Source organism: Pinus tabuliformis, chromosome 3_1 (assembly GCF_031772625.1).
Source record: "Pinus tabuliformis cultivar Carrire ecotype Pingquan chromosome 3_1, CPIR1, whole genome shotgun sequence".
NCBI lineage: Eukaryota > Viridiplantae > Streptophyta > Pinopsida > Pinales > Pinaceae > Pinus > Pinus tabuliformis.
This window is the reverse complement of record NC_142301.1, coordinates 235,039,164-235,061,084: the sequence shown is the minus strand read 5'-3', so window position 1 is coordinate 235,061,084 and position 21,921 is coordinate 235,039,164.

Here is a 21,921-nt window from a genome sequence, read left to right as displayed (position 1 = left end):
CCTCGTTAAGGGGCATTCTATTCTCATAAACCAAAGGGTACGTCACTGCCTGCCCTCGCTGCGAGAGCATCTCGGGCAGATTGCTAACAGCGAACAAATTGAGGGCGCAGACCCCTAGGCCCAGCACTTAGAGCCAATCCTTTTTCCCAAATTATGGATCCATTTTTCTGACTTCCCTTACCTACATTGTTTTTTGACTAGAGATTGTTTTTTAGAGACCTGATGTAGTTATGAGTATGAGTTTTTTCCAACTTCCCTGACTAGAGATTGTTTACCTTAGAAACTTGATATGGTTATGAGTATGACCAGGCATGAACGGTACTCGGTCCTCCAGATTTTCCAAGTATTGGGCATATTTGCACCTGCTGGTTGATGCTTTAACCAATCACAATGACTCTGTGCATGTGGTAGCCGGCTCATATTTCGAAAATATGAGTCACCAATTTAGATGGTAAGTAGTTAGTTTAATTCATGATTTTCGGAGTTCCTCCCTTTATAGGAACTTAATTAAGTTGAGAAAAGTATCCTATAATAAGTTATAAAAGAGATGTGTAATTCCTCTCATGCTTAAAATAAAAATAAATAGTTTTTAATATTAGGTATAATAAAAAGGAAAATGTGAATATACATTTTTCATAGTCTTAATGTGCTCACTTGGTCTATTGTTGATATTATAATTTAATATGAAAGAGGTGTAGTAAGTCCTTAAAAATGTATTAATAACCCAAAAAAAAAATACATTAATAACAAAACACATTTTAATAACAAAAAAATTATATTAATAACAAAAAAATATTTTAATATGGACAATGTCGCCATATCATCACTCTATATATAATGTAAAGAAATTAAAATAACTAAATTCTTATGTGCAAAACATTTCTAAGTAGGTTTAATATTCTATATTTTGTTCTCTTTTTAAATATATTTTTTAGTCAATTTTAGATTTCTAAATAGTTTTAATATTCTATTTTTTGTTTTCTTTTTAAATATCTCTTTTTTGTTAGTTTTATTTGAAATCTAAAGAAGATTTGAAGAGTGGAATTCATTTATGCATTTTTAAATGCAATTTGGACAAAGAAATACTAAATATTGTTTATGCATTTCCAAATGCAATTTAGACAATAAAACACTAAACTTTATATAAAAAGGTAGGATTGAATCCTTTGAGTGCAAACTTGTTTTCAAATTACACACTTTAAACATGTTTGAGCCTCAAGAAATTTTATCTATGTTTGTGTTAGAAGTGTTGCTAAGATGAATTTATATGAGTTTAGTTGATTTTTTTTTTTTCTGTGTAAAGACTATTCTATTATAATTAAAAAATAAGAAAGATATTTACAAAGAGGTTTGAACCTCTGAGGGGGCTGTAGCTTGCCCTCTGTCAGAAAAACCGTGGCAATTAACACTTAGCCTTCTGTTTACAAAGATGAAAATCATAGACCCAAGACTGAATCGAGCTAGATAGGATCGACGCTTTAGTATGAGCCGCCCTATTACAAAATACTGTTCTTTGCCACTATTACAAAAAAACTGGAAAGCCAACATCGTAACCTGGAGGATGAGAAAAAACCATACTGCTGATATCAGAGCCGTACCCACTGAGAATTGCATCCAAAAAAACCAGCATTCCTGAGATGACTTGCTGAGGCATAAGTAGTTATGCCTGAGGTGGCGAGTCTGTGTTGTCTTCATTTGCCTTGTTGGGAGAGCTTACCCAATGAACCAACACATTATCTTCAACTTCCATCATGTTGCAGCCTGGAGGAGTCACAAGGTGCAGAACGCTGCCAGAGAATTGCGTCGGCGCACAAGCTATGATATCCTCTTGAGAAGAGTCTTGCTGATGGCGAGAATCTTCTTGTTGACCGTCTTCCTGCAACGCAGCGGGATTATTGAGGACATCACCCGCCAAACTGCCCTGAGAGTCACTGGAATTTTGAGAAAGAGACTTTTCCTTGGAGGTCTCAACTGAGCCTGTGAGCTCATCTTCTTCCTCCGAGAAGATGACAGTTATAATAGCTGAGATAATCGGTTTGTTAAGCCTACTTTTAAATTTGAACCGAGATGAGTGAAAAGAGCTGTTTAGGGAGGGTCCAGAGTGGTCTGATGGCGGTGAGGCCGGCGAGGCAGAGGCTAACGGGGAGATACGACGAGGTCCAGAGCCACCACGACCCCGAAAACCACCACGGGATCCTGAATTACTACCCCGCCTGGGAATACCACGACGCCTGGCCATTGCAGAACGGATGAACAAATTGAAAGTGCTAACGGACAGAGGGACAAAGAGAAGCAACCCGCCACAAACTACGAGAAACCGGAGAGAACAGACCTCTGAATTGACGACCTCAAGAAATAACCCTGCACAGAGAGTATAGACGACCACGAGAAATAACCCAGCACTGACAGAATGAACCCAATACCCAACCCAGACACCTTCAGCAAAGACCGAAACGAGACCCCTTACAGAGATGGGCAAGAAGACTGGCGTAATACACCCGACGCAGATAGATGAGACTGACTGACTATACCAGACACCTTCGAAAAAAAACACAACCAAATACCTGAAGCGGGCAAGATACGAGCGTTTATGAAGCCATGGTGGCTTCCAAATGCTCTGTACTGCGCCAAAGTTCTGAGGACATAACCACCAGAGAATATCACTGCCTGAATAAACCGGAGCACCTCTGCAACTGTCCGAAGAGACCAGAACGAATGAGCCGAGAATTGTGCGCACCATCCTGAAATCCTTTCCCTGCTTACCTTGAACCCAATGCATCATAAATGCGAATTAATGTCCTGCCACGAACCGCCAAACCAACTTGAGGTCTTGCCAGATGCCGGCGCCGCGTGCTCGAGCATTAACAAGTCATTAAGGCACCCGCATCCGGGTGAGTTTAGTTGAATTTAGTTGCAATATGTATTTGTAAAAATATGGCAAAGCGAGATTTGACTTTTTCATATGATTTTTGTTCTAAAACATATTAAAGTACTCCTTTATGGCTTCGATTAAAGCTTTGAAATGTAAAATCTTAAATCTGTATTAAAATGCTCCTATATGACTTAGAGATTACTGTAAGTTTAAAAAAGTAGCTTTGATCCCCTAGATTGTTGGCTCAAAGTTTTGATCCCCTCTGTTGTTGGCTTGATGCACGGCCATACTCTAGACTAGTTTCCAATTCTTCAATAAAAAAAAACCACATTGGAACATCCATGGATAGGTCCAAAAGTTCACTCCTGTATGCAGTATACTGGGTTTTAGCTCTTGAATCCAAATTCCTCAATACGCCATGGAACTTCTAGGTCGTACAACCCACCATATGAGCCCAACCTCCAAATCTAGTGCCGTGGAACTTCTAGGTCTTCAACGATTTACGTACAACACACCATATGAGTCCAACTTCCACATCTCCTGTACGCCAATTTGGAAGGTATACTAGATTGGGAGGTTGGATTCATATAGTCCTTGGTATTTAGAAATTTAGAGATAGTTGTGTATTGAATATCGGTGAGATTGTTTGTAAATCAATTTTAAATAAGGGTGAGATTGTATATTAAGAAATTTTTGGTTTAAAAGAAAAATCTCAAAATATTAAACACAGGTTTCCAATAAAAAAAATTAATTGGAAAAACATAACCCCACAAATTTATTGAAAAAAAATAAAAATAAAACTTTTTATTAAAAAAACAACAAAACACATCACAGCGTTAAACTCACCTATTCTCTAGTTCAAAGAGTGGAATAAGTGCTTTTTCTTCACTGGGAAAGAGTGGAATCATTCGAAAACTAAAACAATTTCTGCTTTAGAAATTTCCTAAGGAACCGTCTGCACTTTTAGCTTGGATTGAGGCTAGTATTTATAAATGTGAGCCGCATTGCATAGAGCCCACGGGTTAATAAAAAATTCTTTGGTTGGGCGGTACTTGTTACGCTCTTTGAACCAGATATTAAGTGAGTTATTTTGCTGCTGTGTTTTATGGTTTTTGGTGTGTCTTTTCAATGGTTCAATAAGAACTTTGTTTTTTTTTTTTTCAATAAGAACTTCTCTTCTTTTCTTTTTGCGTTTTCTCAATTGTTCAATTAAAAAAATCCGTATTGTATTGGAAGTTCCACCGAGATCCGGAACTTCACTCTTGTGCAGTATCCTGGGATTTCGCTCCCTGAAGAAAATGATAAAAAATAAAGTCACCTTGACTTCTCTTTAATCATTTATCTATTATATTTTAAATTAATTATAAATATAATAAATAATTGAAAATGTAAATTTTTGTGATTTATAGTGATTTTCACTGTAATTTTTTTTGGTAAATCACAATAATTAATGCCTTTAAAATTACTAAATATAATTTATTATCATAATAAATAATTATTATTCATATCAAATATTAATAATATATTAAACATTAATCTATTTATAAATAAGTAAATTTGTTACATTATCAAAACTATAATAAATAATTATTATTTATATAAAATATTAAGAATATATTAAACATTAATCTATTTATAAATGGGTAAATTTGTTACATGTACATAATTAATAAAAACATAAATAAATTATTATATTTTTAAATTACTAGGTTCTTACTTTTTTCTCGGAGATCAATCAAAATAAGAAGATGAAGACACCTCAGCTTCTGTATAACCTTGGATTGTCATTATTTTGAATTCTACATGTTACAGCTATGGAGTATCTACTAGGATGAGGGACAAACATTTTGAAAATCAACAATTGTGCCTTGAAAACAAGGATTAGAAAATGATGTTACGATCCACTGCCCCTCAAAATTAATTCAGATTTGAGATATTAATATTGAAAGCATTTTCCAAATGTCCATTACAAGTTGGAATCATTTCATACATTCGTTAAAACCAAAAAAACTTATGCAATTTCGAAACTATTATATGTTGTTTTAGCATATTGATATGAAGTTGAACTGGGCATTATAAACTTAGTTACCATTTAGCCTTTTATTAGTCCCTACCTAAAGCAGCGCAGGGACTATAGTGTTCGATGGGCATCAAATTAACATTAAATTGCTTTCGTCAACCACAACATTCCTGTTTTAACTAATGTTTAAACATAAATATTGAGTCAAACAATTTTTTATCCAATGCTTGGGTTTCGACCTCTTATTGCGAGCAAAAGAGTATGATTTTCACAATTCTTGTTAAAACTTCAAATCTCAAAACAGTTTAGTTTAATGGGAATTCAGAGCTAGTATTATTTCAAAGTCATTTAATGTTTTCATGGAAGCATAAGAGCTAGTATTACTTCCAAGCTAAGTCACGTGACACAGGTATTCGGGATTCGTAGCGTCAGATTCAGACACATTGACCCCCCAGAACAAGACGCGTAGGATTCGTTTTATATATATATATATATATATATATATATATTAAAAATTAGATATTTCTTACACAAATTTTAATAAATGATACAAATTTATTGATTTCAAACATAGATCTTCATCTATAGCTATTACCATGCATAGTACATACAAAATTCAAGTAAATTTCAGTGGTACTAGTCACATAAATGATAAATCTATTAAAAATTTAAATCATGATTCATAATTCATAACTAAAAGACAACTTACAACTACAAGATAGTAAGATAAACACATTGACAACCAGTTTTCTCATTAAGTCATCAAATCAAAATGTGTTACATAGGTAGTGCTGGTGCAATGCCAATGGCAAATAGAAATAGAAAATATAAAACAACTACAGGTATACAAGCCTCAAAGCATCAATCAGCATCAGAATCAGCATCACTGTCCTCATCATCATGGTCCCCACTGCTCTCCTCTACATCCTCCTCCTCCCCTGTATCCATAGTCACCTCTGCATCTGTTGGTGTGGAGGTTGACCCCTCTAAGTCATCAAATCTAACAGGCTCTAGCATTGGATCATTCAGATCCATGTTGGCCAATGCCAACTCAATAGTGGTATCCAGACCCATATCATCAGGAAAGACATCCCACATCTTTGTCTTTCCCCTCAACCACTCTTCCCTCTGCCTATAAATAAGACGAAGGTTGGTGTGCACATACACCATTGTCTCTGCCCTGGACTACTCAAGCCTGCTCTTCTTCACACTATGCAAATTCCCATATGTGCTCCAATTCCTCTCGCAACAAGATGATGAAGTCACCTGAAAGAGGAGCCTCATGGCTAACTGCTGAAGAGGAGGGCTTGTTGCCCCATGATTTTCCCACCAAGAATAGGGCTTCTTAGCCCCCTATCTCTAATCACATCATAACCTCCAAATTGACCACTGCCAGTGGAAAACTCTGCAAAGGCATTCTCCACCTCAGCAAGCAATGCACTATCTTGATAAATCGGCCTAAATACCTCTTTTCTCCCCTGTGAGATTTCACCATCCATGTGAGGAGGCAATCTGGAGGAAGGTCCACCATTCAGCCACTCATGGCTGTAGTATTTGGGGTTCAATGAGTGAGCCAAACAATGTAAAGGTGTATAATTCTTCTCCCATTTGCTGACAAGAATATCATGTATGGTATCACAGAAGGCCTCTGGTGGTGTCTCATACTCGGGGCACTCACTCTGTAGAAAAGGGTTATTTTAAACATGGGGAAATAATGGAAACAATTTACAAAAGATTCATACCACCACAGCAGCAGTTCTACTCGCTCACGACAACAACAGCTGCCAGAAAAATCATGGAAGAAAGACATACATGACAGGACTAGATATGGTTGACCATATCAAAAAACCACAGTTGGATAACATTTGATAACTCAAACCACATATTCAGACCACCAAAACAGAAGTTATACTTGCTCGGGACAACCACAGCTCCACAAAAAGCACGGAAAAAGACATACATGATGGGAGTAGATGTGATAAATTTTAATCAAGAAAACACAGTTGGACAGGCATAGCTATAAAAGCAGTTAACATAGTCCACAACCTATATGAGAGAAACCAGATAGTGCCAAATACAGAACACAGTGAAACAGTGAGATTAGAAATGCAATTACCGGGTGGTCGCTTCTCCTTGATGAATTCTCTACTCCCTTAAATCCCTGCTGCAAACCCTTCTCCACTTGCCAACAACTCACAAAACACTTGCCAAATGAAAATATGTGTGGCTGTAATGATCAAACGCGCCCTTTTCATACCCGTGCAGGTCACTTTTTTAGCTTAGTGAGTCCAAGAAAAAGGACACAATTCCTAAAATCGTGACATGCAGATGAAAATCACGACACGCTGTCGGATTCGACGTGTCAGAAAAGGACACGACATGTCTTTGGTTTTGGACACGAATCTAGACAGAATCGCGTCAGATACGCTGGATTCAGGATTCGTGGGGCCTATAGGACGAATCCGGTTATCTAGCTTATGAGTCATATGATATAATACTTTAATGGAAACAACAAAAAGAACTCATGCACCAAAGTTTAAATCTGCCATACATATCCAAAATTTAAAGCTGCCACACTTCCACTGACATGCCACCTATCCTGGTCACATGTCACCACTTATATGCTCCTGCCTCTTCTTCATTCCACCAACCTCCTTCCCCATTCCCCTCTTCCTTCCAACCTCCTTACGCATACTGCTACCTACAACCATTGCCCTTGTTTTTTAATCAGTTCGATGAATTAAGAGAGTCTCTTTTCAAGCTCTGACTATGAGCTGATGGATTCAAGTGACCTAGTGGACCATCAGATTGGACGCTATGCCACCTTGAACATGAGCATGATTTATGGGAGGAGGAAGGCCCTGTAATATTCTCCATGAAAGATTTACCTGGATCGCAGGTACCATTGGAGGCCTTTCTCTTCACATTGGACATTCCCTGTTTTTTGTAGCTTCTGTGGTCATCATGGTCATTGGTGATGAATTTATCAACTTCATAGCTTTCTGGTAATTTCTTGATGTAGACTATATTCTGAAAGGGGCTCTAGATTTAAGTAAATTACCTTATTCGAATAGCAGATAATCCATCATCTTGCAGGAATTCACCCTATTTCTACAATCCAATTGGATTCGTGTTTCTTATGGACTTGTGATCTTTTTTTGGGGGAAGTGGTATATATGTCTATGTCCATGGTTGGTTAGGGATTTCTGATTACTATCACCATACTATTGAATGCCCATGATTTTATTTTAGCAGGTTCTTTTGGTTTTTAAGCGGCCCAATTTGATATTAAATGAAACATATTATAAAATATGGAAATCTTAAAATGATTATACAGTGTTGGTGGGTTATAAATTGTTTTGTTTTCTCTATGTGTTGTGTTGTATAGGTTGAGAGAGTTATTATGACTATTGGAAATTATGTGGGAGGCCATTACAAGAAATGGCATCACTTTCTCATCTACATAATGCTTCTCTGGGTCTAGCAACTATTAATGTAGCTCAAGAGAGTTACTGTGATTATGGGAAAAATATATTGGAGACCATCCTACAAATGGCATCACTTTCTATCGAGTCTGAACAATACTTCTTTTATAAGTTTGATAGTTGTTAGCATTAGTGTCAACAATCTTGATAGCTTTCATTGGGATTTGATGCCTTCAGTCTCATTGATTTGAATTCTCCTCTATTCTATTAACATCTGGACCCAAACCTAAGTCCACTTTCGAACAGGCCAATGTTGTTAACTTACGGTCATGGTGTCATGTAAATTTTAGTCAACTCAATTCGCGCCATTCACGCAACGTAAATATTTGAAGTAGCAAGCATGGTTCGTCCGAAGTAGCAAGCATTATTGTAGACAGCTGAGCGATTTGGTGTTAAAGATAGAGAATGCACTGGAGGAAACGGTCGTGTACATATAAAAGCTTATCCCCAGATCCGCATTGCACGCAAAAGAATTCTCATTATAAGTTGTTTATATCATCCCCAGAATATAACCTCTCACATTAGTGCTTGATTTATTAGGCTCTATTATGTTTGCCAGTTTTGCCACCTCCGATTGCAGGAAACAAGCCCATCAAATGTAGTGACTCATATCAGCCCACGTGGAACAGATAAATTCAGCTGTTCCTGAAATGCACAGAGGGAGGTCATACCTGCTTTTGAGGGAATCACAAAGGCGAGGCAGAGGCTATTAGAGGAGATTGCTCACTTTGTTTATATAATGTTGTTTTCATGAATCTGTTTCTGGTTATTCCATGATCAATAACATGGATTTTGTAAGATGTGGAGTAACTTTTAACCACGATCATGTGCCATTTTTTTGTTTTGCACTGTATCGTTGTTGTTTTGTCTATGTAGGTTTAGCACAAATTAACTCACCTGTTTTAATTGTTATTGTTTTGTCTGTGTAGGTTTAGCACAAATTAATTCAACCGTTTTAATTGTTATTGTTTTGTCTATGTAGCTTTAGCACAAATTAATTCACCTGTTTTAATTGTTATAGTGTTGTCAGTAAGACTTTATTTTTTATTGTGATATCAGATGAATACATGAATATATGTACCCAGATTCATGAATCTTTAAATCATTATTCACATAGTCACGAGTTTAATATGTATATATATGATTTGATTACTTCATTTTCCTTGCAGGTTTTTGTGTTTAGAGGTTCTCTTGCTATAGATTCTTTTTATGGTTATAAGTTTTTCTCCTCTTATTATTGTTTATTAAATGGTTTTTATTACTTATAATTAGTTAAATGGTTTTTATTACACATAATTAGTTTTAACTTTTTACTAGCCATAAAAAGAAAATTAAATAGTTGTGTTATTTGTTATAATAGTATTAGCAATTTTTTTGGCGAGTGATATTAAAAAGATATATGGATCATCTCATGTTCATAACATTTTCGAAAAATTCTGAAATCTGTAATCTCATATGAATATATGTGTCCAAATTTATAAATCTAGATATTTATATATTTTAAAATTAAAGTTGTAAAATTATTTAGTTAAATCTCTAATTCTAATTTTTATATTTTTAAGAGGGATTTCTTTTTGAAAGACATTGAGTTTAAGATTAAACAACCCTCTAATTAGAAAAATAAAGATATACAAATTAAAATTCTCAAAATAGGAAAATCTGTCCTCATCCATTATATATACAAACTCTTCAAAATAAAGATATACAAATTAAAATTCTCAAAATAGGAAAATCTGTCCTCATCCATTATACATACAAACTCTTCAAAATAAAGATATACAAATTAATATTCTCAAAATTGGAAAATCTGTCCTCATCCGTTATATATACAAACTTTTCAATTTAACAATAAAACAAAACTACCCTAAGCCTTGACTATCGTTCTTATTGTGATATATTTTTGGAAATTTCATCTATACAATTCTTTAAAAGAGTGATATTCTTTTTAATATTTAGTACTTTAAATATTTTTTATTAATTTACTTTATTTTTTTAAATTAACAAATTTTGTATTATTATTTTTTAATTCTTTTTTTTTTGTAAATCATGCTAATTCTATTATAGTACAAAAAAGATTACAGAGAGAGTTACATCCGCCACAAAGAGTTGGCTACATGAACAGTTTGACATTCTGAGACTGAAACTGAGCCGGAGAAAAAGAGGGACTATGAAACTGTCCGCTGACCCCAAGCTAGAACCAACAGAGAACTGGACCTAGGTGCTATACTTCCACTCCCTGCCGAGGCGAGGGAGGAGTTTACAGACCTTGCAAATCCCACATTCAAAAAACCCGACATGACAGACACAGACATTATAATCGACATACAAAAAACTGAGTGGTGCGACCCGAAAACTATCACAGACTGACTCCCATTATTTACTGTAGCTGCTACTTCGACATCCTGAGACTGAACAAAGTGTTTCCATAACACACAGAATGACCATGCAACGTGCCTAGGCATCCACGGAGGTGGATGGTTGCTTCTCCACCACTGGACAGGCATATGGATCTGGTTGCTCCTCCACCACTGTACAGGCATATGGGTCTGAAGCACTCGAGTCTGTGTATGGCGCGTCGTCCTTCGCAGGCTCGCTTGTTCCCGCTCTATTCCCCGCCACCGCACCCGAGGCTTCCGCAGGCTGTAATCGCGGACCCTGAACAGGCGAGGGTGGCCGAGGCTCTGCTGGGGCTTCTGGTCTATCTGCATGGTCGCATTTTTCAATGCGCACTGAAACATAGTAGATTGCGTTGTCCAGAGCACACGGGAACCTGAAGCGGGTTGATGGGTGCGAACCAAACGGACACACCACGGCTCTTCCCCGCCCTCTGCCTCTTCCGCGCCCTCTTCGAGCTCCTGGTGAGCTAATCTCCTCCGACGGGGAGTCGAAGGATGCCAAGGAACGTGGCGATGAAGCCCGACCTCTGGCACCGCCTCTTGAACCTCCCCGCCTACAAGCGCCACGTAACCTCTCACGCGGCATCCTGTAATCAACAAATAACCAATTCTGCCCAGAGGCCGCGAGTGCTTTGCGCCACCGAGGATTCTAAACCCGTGCAACAACTTATACAACAGATGAGAAATAGGTAATGGAACATGAATTCGAATAGCAATGCTTACCACACAGGTCGAAAGCCGAGCCTTTTCAGGAGTTGCACGGGGTAAATTGCTCCCAGAGAGCTGAGCAGACCAGAACGAGGTATGACCAAAGCGCCGAAGGGCCAAATCTCTAACAAGGGCGCAGAGGAACTGAAACACCGCGACACTCAGAGCTTCTGGAGGTCGAAGGCGCTCAGAGACTTTGCTTAAAAAGAGCAGAATAACACTCAATACACTGAACCATAGCATAGAGCCATAAATTCTCTGACAATCCAGGGTTGAGACCAGGGCCTCCGTAGCCGAGGGCCGAGGTCTGAGTCTTGGCTCATGCACCCACAGTGCAGTCATCCAAGAGCCGAACGCACCATTCACAATTGAGACCATACAGAGCTTCCAATAGACAAGGGCGCTTCCCGCACCTTCCAACGGAACACCTCTCATCGGCAAACCAAGGCGAATGACCAATATACCTCTGCAACCAGATGTTCTCCCCCTACCATTAATGCTCGCATAACTGTTGGCCGGACCGAGGTGATGGCTTCTCGAGGCTTCGGTCCATTTGGTTGGAGCGAGCGGCCACTTGCCATTTAATAAGGCCGCCTCCTCATTCATTGCGCTAATTAACACCTGCAGCCGGGGATTATTTTTTAATTCTTAAAATCAAGTTTTCTAAATAAATTTTAATAAAATTATTATCTTTTATTTTCAAAACTAAATTAAATTTTAATAATTCCCTTTTAATAAAAAAATTAAATATTTATGATTATTATTTATTTTTAAATTCAAATACCAACTTATTACCTCCATTCTTATATATTTTATATTTATTATTTCGCTTTATATGAATATAATTTTCTATTCTAACATTGCAATCTTATTAGTCCCTGCCATCTGGCATTCGGCAGGGACTATAGTAATCGTTCGCGACGGATATAGCATTAGTTCTTAGTCGCTGCCCGGTGTTATTCCCTGATTATCATAAGGTTTGCAAATGCCCTGTGCGGGGATGTGCCGAGATAACCTAAGTCTCATTTCCACCTGAGGCTTTGCCATCTTATTTGGCCTCTTCCCGAGGCGGAAGAGGCTCCAGCATAGCTTAAATTGCTTTTACGCCCGGTGCATTATCGCTAACCGTCAACGGTCTCGTTTTAATGTTAACATTAATTCGATTCGTATTATCTGCAGGGGTATGCTAAGGTTTGGTAAGGTTTGGTGTTCCCTGTTACATACAATAGCATATGTACCCTGCTACAGCGTGTATGCCTGCCACCTCATGTACCACCGTTACATGTATCCCTGCTACAGCATGTACACCTGCAACCTCATGCGCCACCGTTACATGTACGCCTGCCACCACATCTATGCTTTTTGTGGGCATGTAACAGGTATTTTGCTTAAAGCGCTGCAATAAAATTCAAATTGCTCCGGTGTCTGGTTTACTTGCTGCAGTGTTTGGTTTCTGCAGTGGTTTACTTGCAGAGGCAGCGATAGCGATATGAAAGTGCAAATCCGAAAGCCCATCTATCCAACGTGATTCCCAGATATGGGCAGTGCTCAGGAAGCTATATGAAACTGCAAATCTGAAAGCCCGTCTATCCAACGCGATTCCCAGATATGGGCAGTGCTCAGAAAGCTATATGAAACTGAAAGGCAGCGATATGAAAGTGAAAATCTCAATATGAATGTGCAAGTGCAAATCTTAGGCAGTGATATGAAAATGCAAATTCCAAAGCCCATCTACCCAACGCGATTCCCAGGTATGGCCGGTTCTATGAGCAGAAGGTCGGTAGATGGAATGGTAAATTACAACTTTATTGATATTATATAAATCGTGTTGACAGGGAAACATTTGACCATCACTACAAACAAATTTTTTTTCTGCTTATATTTCATGATAAATTTCAACCTCTTACCAATTTAAGTTTTGTTTTTGGTCATTGCTGGAATCAGATCCCCGACCTGGAATCAGATCCCGACATGTTTGAGGTTGAAAATGGCAATATGAGCATTGCAGAGTACCAGTACCAGTCACACTTCAGCATACGGGCTTTGATCAAGGTAACAAATGGTAGAAAATAGTAGTGCATAAAACTGAAAACAACTGAAAACAATTGATCATTAGAACAAAACAAAATATGAACAATAATAGAATGAAACAGAATAGGAACAATAACAGAACAAAACGGAGTATGCATAGCAGAATTCATGGAGTCAACAAATTACTCTTTTTATATAGACACACTGTAGAATGCAACAGGGAAGTCATTAGTGTTAACCAAGGTCATATTTATAAAATCGTTTAAAACAAGTATTTTTTAGTATGAATTTCAAAATATATTTTGAGTTGATTGATATCTTCTTACTCTTATGGATTTGTACAGACCCATTAGGAGTTCAAGGGAAGAAAGTCAGCCAGCAAGGGCATCTTGAGGCATATGATTCTATCTCAACATTATGTCGAAATGTATGCACAGTTTCCATATTTGTATGCACTGCCTTTCTTATCCTTTTTATGCATTCTCTCTTATCCTTTTTATGCATTTTCTCTTTTTGGCCTTTAATGTTAAAATATATACTGTAATTTTGACATATTTTCTCTTAATGTCTTTTTGAACATATAAATAACTACAGGTCTGGGCTGGGGCAATGTCCAATAACAGAGTTGTTCTAATCCTGTGGAATAGAGGCGGTTCACAAGCAGCTATAACTGCCAGTTGGGGAGACATTGGCCTTCCGTCCAATGCCATGGTTCAAGCTAGATATTTGTGGGTTGTATGGCTATTTTTTCTTCCTCTTTATTATATTTCTCATTACATTATTTTCATCAAAACCATTACCGGTAGCAGATTTCACTTTCACATTTAGGAAAATTATGGAATGATTATGACACCTTATCTCTTTTTAGCATTGCGGCATTCATACCTTCCATGAAATTTGCAAGGCAATCTCACATCAACTGTTTATTCACATGTCTCACATCAACTGTTGATTCACATGTTGTCAAAATGTACACATTCTAACACCAACCTCGGGCTAAACTCACAGGAAAGCGGACAATTCTACAGATGAGGACTAGCTAATAGATAAAGGACAGAAAACAAGGCACAGAAAGAACTCATACCGCTTAGACCAAGACTAAGATTCAGAATGGAAGCTGCAAACTCGACCGAGACCAAGATTCGGAATGGAAGCTGCGAACTCTATGATTTTCGCATGGAGAATCTTCGATCTTTGAGTTTTGGTCAATTCAGGTTCTCAGGAACGCTAGCCAGTGATGACCGCCACGTTCTCAGGAAAGCTAACCAGTGGTGACCTCCACCTTCGATTAGCTTTAACAGGAAAAATGGCAGGCTATCGTCTCTGAGCATAAATCCATGTGGCATACTTGTGAAAGTATGCAGGCATGGATACCATCTGTCGAAAATATCTAATATCATTGTGTTAAATGTGGCACTTTGATTTATATTTATTAATAACAATTTTTTATTTTTATTTTTAAATTAAATACTTTACTGAGTTTACGATGGCTAGCTTTGGAGTTATGTCTTTCAAGGTATTTGGGTTAATCATAATGGATGTTGGGGCTTGGGGCTTTTTATCTGCTTCTTCGAGGGGGTCAGTATCGATTCACAGTTTTTCTTGTGTTCCATTTTCCAGCAAATTGTTCATATCATTTAGAAGCCAGTGTCTACTCTACTTTATAGCTTGCAGTAACGTGAGTACTGGAAAAAAATTAGCTCGAAGCAGTTAGCAGATTCTACAAGGTGTATATTTGAGTCACTTGACGACATCCATGATTAAGAAAAGCTGAAATGACAACAATGAAGACTGCTTTAAAGACTTGCCATATGAATATAAGAACAGTGTTTACAGTAACCTCCATTTGCAATCAGTAATCATATCACTATGTACTGTGGACTTGCAGTCTACGCTGTTCTTTCTTCGTCCGTTGCCTTTCTTGCATGCAACTCACTGATAGCAGAAAACTGTAGTTTGGTGTTGATGTTAAACCCCTAATTAAGTGTTAAGCTTTCTTAATGTTTTTCATGATTACCATTATGAAAAGGTTTGCAGTCAACTTAAATTACTTCACCGATTTGAAGGTGAGACTTTCGATGATTTTCTTATTAGATTCTTGCAAATCATATCTTGATGCCAAAAATGTTCAAATTACTAATGTGGGTGTAAGAAAAACAAAATTGAAAAAAAACACACTTTTTAATCTTAAGATTAAAAGCTAATTTCCTGCAAATAATTATCCAAAACAAAGCAACAGATATATGGTTTAAATCATCAAAAACTCGTTCATCCAATAGTATTTTATGTTATCACTATCCATGAAATATTATAAGTTCATAATTTTAAACCATTGTTCTAACGATTACAAGTGCAATATTTGTAAATCAAACTGGAATCAATAATATGCAATCTCGATAAACCAAATAGTCACAATAATAGATTACGCACACTCTATTCTCACAATAACACAAAATTAATCAAATATTATCGCATTTAACTAGGGTTATTGCTTTTCAATCAAGTTTGAGTCCAATAGATGCAAATAAACTCACTGCTCTTCCCAATACTTATTAAGTTTTTCAATGCTAAATACATATCTTGTTAAATGCTTGGACACCGTAGCCACAATGTTTAACAAAAATATTTTGAATGTGAAAATTATATTGTTGTTATATTATGATAGAAGACTTCTAATATATAATGGATATTGATCTGTTTTGTCAATAGTGACACAAGAGCTATGGATCAAAATCTCTTATCCGGCTGCAGAGAGCTATGGATCAAAGTCTCTTATCCGGCTGCAGGAGCCAACTTATGCTCCCACTGTTGTTGCTCTAGATAATGCCTTTCCCATTCTCTGTCATCCCTGCTACATTCAATTTCTATGATCAAGGAATTTCCCTTGCAAATGACGGTGGGCTAACTCGTATCTTTCAAGTGTAACCCTAGGCCTTTGTACAACATAGGATGCACACATGCACGTTGTGCAGTTTTTCAGGTACGCATTAAAGGTCTATATCCTATATGCTGCTGTATAGATACATTCTATGTTTCCATATTAGCTTAGAGCTCCATTATGGAGATAAGCATAGTGAGTGTTAGACATACCTGTACCCATTGAGCTATGAACCACATTGGCTTGTTACTCATCAATATGAGCTTAGAGGTTGTGATATCATGCAAATAAGGCACATACACGAGCTTGGTTGATTCAAACACAGCTTCTATACCCATACGTCTTACCTATGATCTCTATTGATTCGGGATAAAGAGTGGTGAGTAATGTGATATCCATACTTGATTAGTCAGATAAGCATTAGATTAGTGCTATTCCCATTGCTTAGACCATTGCTGTTGTTGCATATTACTGGGTTTCCTGTATTCGATCACAACTCTCATACGTAAATCACTACTAGCAACAGGTCAATGGTAATAGGGTAACATAAACCTAGCCTCACCTGTTAATCATTGTCTATTATGGTTCCACATTCAGTGTTGACCGGTATTGTCTAGTCCTATTTGCTTAGTCAATCCAGAAGTTTGATATAAAATTATACAGAAGGATGTTTTGTATAATGTTCAAGAAAGCCTATAGGACACATAACATTCAAGTACGACTCAATTGTATGATAACAATGTCTCAGACAGTTGTGGCATATGTTTTGCCTTACTGTCTTCTATAACAACAGCATATTTAATCTACCGCAACAGGCTCAAAGGGGCTATCTTCAAGAAATTTGGCTGGTTAAGATGCTCTTCTTGTGGGCACACTGGCCACAGCCACCTAATTTCGCATTTACTACTGCCGCCACATCCATCATTCCATATGCCATTTGCTCCCCATGTCAGATCGATCACCTAATTGCACCGATCGCTCACTTAACGTAAGGTTTTCGTTTTATGCCCATCATTAAATACTGGCCTGCTCCAATCTGATCTTCAAGTATTTCAGCTCCATTCCAAATCAATCCGTATATGTACTTATTTCTGCACCTAGATATTGACATAGATCTCCTGTCTAGCCAATTGTTTATTAGAATAGCTTGGACCCAATCTACCACCAAGATTGCCCGATGTCAGATACATCACCTAATTTCGCATTTACTTCTACTGCCACATACATCATTCCATATGCCATTTGCTCCCCATGTCATATTGATCACTTAATTGCACCGATTGCTCACTTAACGTAAGCTTTTCGTTTTATGCCGACCATTAAATACTGGCCTGCTCCATCCGAGCTTCAAGTATTTCAGCTCCATTCACACTTAAAACCAGCTTACAAACACGTTGAACTTTTTTATAAATTGGCCTCTTCTGCACCTGGATATTCACATACATCTCCCCGCTTCACATAACATGGAATCCATTAGCATAAGCCAACTTACTCAACTCGCGGCATTGTTTCTCTTAGCACTTGTTCTCATGGCTCTTCTGATTATTGACATCATAAAAGTCGAAAGACAAAGGAAAAAGAAACCAAGAAAACAATAACATCTCTAACGAAGAGCATATGAAAATACAACAAGTAATTCTGAATCTCAAGCCTATTTTTGCATTATTTTACGCATTGTCTTATTTCCCCGCTTCCTTCTCTGTTACAGGTGTACGACGGATGCTTCAAATATGCATTTGGGTCTGCCATGGTGGTGCAACTCGAATTTTTTATGCTTCTATCGTCTCTGCTCGGATGCCGGTCTAATGTCCTAATTGTTAGCATTCGTGCTTGTCTTGTATTCTTCACATGTTACAGTCTATCATAAGAAATGCTTATTTTCAAGGTCAAATGTAAGCTTCACGGTGGTTTTCATGTTACTCGTGTCTTGAATTGATGATGATTCTTTGCAAGTTAGTTATTCAATAATGTTCAGATCTTTGGTATATAGTGCTCATGTGACTATTTCTATTGCAGTTGTGTGATTTTGGGCTAGCAACATAAACTGGTGTATCTTGAATTGATGATGATTCTCTGCAAGTTAGTTATTCAATAATGTTCAGATCTTTGGTATATAGTGCTCATGTGACTATTTCTATTGCAATTGTGTGATTTTGGGCTCGTATATGTTCTGCAATATCACCAGTAAATACCCCCCCGGTATGAAAAGTCCTTAGTGTTAGTTGAGTTCCTGGTTCTCCAATGGATTGGCCCGCAATAATACCTACTGCTTCTCCTAATTCAATCAAGTATGTATTACTGAAACTGGTGCAAGCCCAAAACTTCAATAGATGTTGCAACATCTCCTGAGTTGGCACAATAGGCTTGTGGATGACCCTTTCCAGTAATATATCATGTAATATTGCAGGCCATAGTTAATGAAACAGCTCGAGTTTATTTGGAGGAGCTCGTGTTTGATCCCTATTTCATTGATCTGTTCTACAGTCTTACACTCTTTCTTGTTTACTATTTTGACATTTATCATTGCCTGTTGTCTGAGTTTCAGAAGAAGTTGACGCAGTCTCTACTTACAGGTCTTATCAAAACACCGATATAGCAACCCCCCTATATACGTTACCGAAACTGGTACTTCAGACTTGACATTTATTGAAGAAGAAGAAATATTTCTATATGTTTTCTGAAAAGTACCCTTGTTACACTTGCATCTGTTCCTTGAGACTTAGTAGTTAATTAATTGATTCGACAAAAAAGCAGGAGAAGCAAGAGCATATGAACCAATGGCCTTTTTCATAGCTTACATAACCACATTACCTTTTCGAAAGTGTTTTAATGAAGCTAACTAAGCTTAACCTATGTAAGGTTGAGAATAGGAGCATGCTTCTTCCTAACTGTCAGTTTACCGATCAATTGCAGATGCATACGCCAACTTTTGAATTTTGTTCCACTACACTATATGTAGGTACAGAGCCCAGTAGTGTAGATGCATCAAGCTAACAATGGGTATCTTGCAAAAAAGCTTATTGGAGCCCAACTCAACACAAGTTGCATCAGGAGACAGCAGTACTGAACATAAAGTTGGTCCAGGCTTTACTTGTTTTGTCTTCCTGGCTGGCTGAGAGCCCTGTACCTTTACTTAGGCTTCGGAGGGACTCACTATACAGGATTGGCAAAACTAGTAGATCTTTAGCCCTAGACCTTAAATGTTAACTTCATGCAGGGACTCGCTGCCTCGCAGCTTCCCTTGTTTAATTAAAAATTTAAAGAAAACCACATAAAAGATTTTCCAAATTAAAATTCATTATATCTTTGTAAAGAGAATAAAAATTATTCACCACAACCAAAAAAATTATTATTTATTTATAATAACTTGCAATATTGAACAATCCTTTTAATAATATTTGGGAATTTACTTACTAAACAACTAAAAAAGATTCATATATAAATAAAAAAAACCACTACATAGACTTTTAATGTTACTTTAATATTTATTTAATGTAGTTAAATTAAATAACCATATTAATTAAGTGTTTTATTTTTTATTTTATTTATAAACTAAAAATATATAAATATCTTTGAATTGTATTAAAAAAATTAGAATAAATTTTGTTATATAAATATCTTTGAATTGTATTCAAAAATGTAGAATGAATTTTGTGAGGGGCATTTCTAAAGGGCAATAAAGATCTCTATTGTCTCACTATAAAGTTAATTGTCTACCATGTTTACAAATAAGTTTGTACTGTGTAGATATAATTTTTATATATTGATATATAAAAAGCAATAATAGACTGAGATAACGTATGTCTTTCCCGAATGATGATTTATTTTATTGTTTCTTCATCCTTGGCCTCTAAGTCAATGATTTCCATGCCATGATGAGAGTAATGTTGTTCCGGCTCATCATGCTCTTTCAAGTCCAAGTCTCTTTCCTTCTCCTCATCATCATCTGGCATCTTTTCCTTCCCTTTGTGCAGCTGTTGCACCTGTACCTGTTGTGTTGATGATGAAGGCAAAGCCCCTTCCACATCCTGTGGAGCTAGCATTTGCCTATGAACTGATGAAGAAGGCAAGGTCCCTTCCACATCTCGTGGAGCAAACACTTGCCTATTGGATGCAAACAATCTCCTTCTGCCCCTCTAAAATTTCATATAAATGGGCACCTCAGTAGTTCTTCTCTCCTTGGCCTCCTCATTTGTCTTCACCTGAGCACTGCTGGAAGGTCTTCGTTGTCCATGTTTGCAAAGTTGAGGTTGTATGGAGGGAATGAGTGAAATTGTTTTAGGAATGAGCGCAAGGGAGATGAGCTTGTGGCTAGGAAATGAATGAAGGATTTAGGAAATGAAAGGGAAGACTTGCTTTGAGAAATTTCCCTTGCGGAAGAGGGATAAAAGGGACGAGAAATATGAAATAGGGATAAAGGGACAAAGGGATAGGTGATAAGGAAGTAGGGATAGGTTTTTAGAGTTGTAATGAGTGATAGGAGGAATAATGATACTTTAGGGTTTTCAGGCATACAAGGGGGATTTTAGGATTTCATGTCTTTCAAGGAAAATGAGGATTATGATGTGGATATGAAAACAAAAAACACTGTAAGGAATGTCAACTTACTTGTAGGCAAGTGAGAGAAAAGAAATTTGGAGTTTGTTGGAAGTTTTGAGGCTTTTCTAGCCTTCCTGCTCAAGGCACAATGCCGGTACCCAAATGCACAGTGCCACCCTCTACGCACAACGTCGGTGTAAAATTACACTGGGAAATTTTGCTAGATGGGCAGTGCCGGCCTTAACACGCAGCGACACCTCCCGAATGTGCAACGCTTTTTGCAGGCCATGATTGGAGGCCTTCTTGGTGTATAAATTGGGCGTGGGATAGCTCGTTGGAAATCCTGTCGAGTCTACTTTCCAGAACATCTTGAATTTTTCAATTTGGAGCTCATTTGCACTTTCAAAAGCTCAATCTCCCATGACTGGTCAAAATGTGAAGAATAAGGCTGCCAAAATGCAGAGTGTTGTTTCAGTCAACTTTTGGAGGTCTTCCCCAACTCGAAATTGAGCTCATGATAGCTCATTTTAAATCTATCTGTGTCTAGTTATCATTTGATGCATCAAAAAAGTAACTTGGACACTTCAGCTAGGATAAATATTGATTTTCCCAAGGTCACTCCAAAAGTGCATCAACTCTCCTGAGGCAAATGATGTTTTGGACATTTGTCCCAAACTATGAGACCTGTGTAAAAACTAAAGGAGATTTTTCTTCTTGGGTCTATGATGGACAAAATCCTCTCTCACTTTTGTTAAATTCATCTTTTCTTGCTTAGAAACATCATTTGAATAAAACCCATCCCGATGTGAGGAACAGGGGATTTGTAGAAATGAAGGGAAATGAAGGGGATGAGGGGCTTATAAATTCTTGAGAAACTTTTGGGAAGTAGGGAGGGATGTTAAGAAGTAGGAGAAAGTGGAATTTCAGGGATTGAGTGAGGGGAAGGGGTTAAAAAGGGCAAAACACAGGCCTAGCCTAGAAAATTGTCAAAT